Below are 702 nucleotides of genomic sequence, written 5' to 3'. Positions count from 1 at the left end.
CACACACACACGCACACACACGCACACACACGCACACACACGCACACATGCACACACACACACGCGCACACGCACACAAGAGTACATACGTACAAACGTTTCTACGTGTCCAGTCCAGTGGGTTGAGTTACCTCAATCCCAATAGTCATATGGTTCTCTTAGGAAACATACCTGATAACCATACTGCACTAGAAGAAGGGGAAAAAATAAAAAAGAACTAGACCTTGACTTTTAAGACTTTTAGACTTTTAGAAAAATTAGGAAGCTATATAAGTTCTGATATTTTAGGGCCTCTCTGGTGCTCCAGGGAGCAAAGAGTTGTGAAAGAAGATTTGGCGCTTTACCACTAAAAGGTGCTGCGTGTTTACAGTGCCCAGGCCTGCTCACTAACGGCCGTTGTGTGAAGGCGCTGCAGCACGACAAACGTACACCTTTTGAGGGCGGTAAAGTCCCCGTCTTCTGCTCCGCCGCTCGGCGTGGGCGTGCGGCGGGCTGAACGAAGCAGATTACACAACTCTCTCTCCCCTGTCTGTGTGGGTCCCGGCCTTTTGTGGTGGAGGAAAGGAGAGAGTCATCACCATTAGCCGTCGCCCACAGCGCGACCAAATGAAAAGAACACTGTAAAAAAAATCCATCTTAATTTTAATAACACATGTTTTGAAGCAGTTTACAAAACAAATTTGCTCTTAAATTTAAGAACAA

The sequence above is a fragment of the Frankliniella occidentalis genome, unplaced genomic scaffold (assembly GCF_000697945.3).
Source record: "Frankliniella occidentalis isolate FOCC.00 unplaced genomic scaffold, Focc_3.1 Scaffold545, whole genome shotgun sequence".
Lineage (NCBI taxonomy): Eukaryota > Metazoa > Arthropoda > Insecta > Thysanoptera > Thripidae > Frankliniella > Frankliniella occidentalis.
This window is presented reverse-complemented; position numbering follows the sequence as displayed.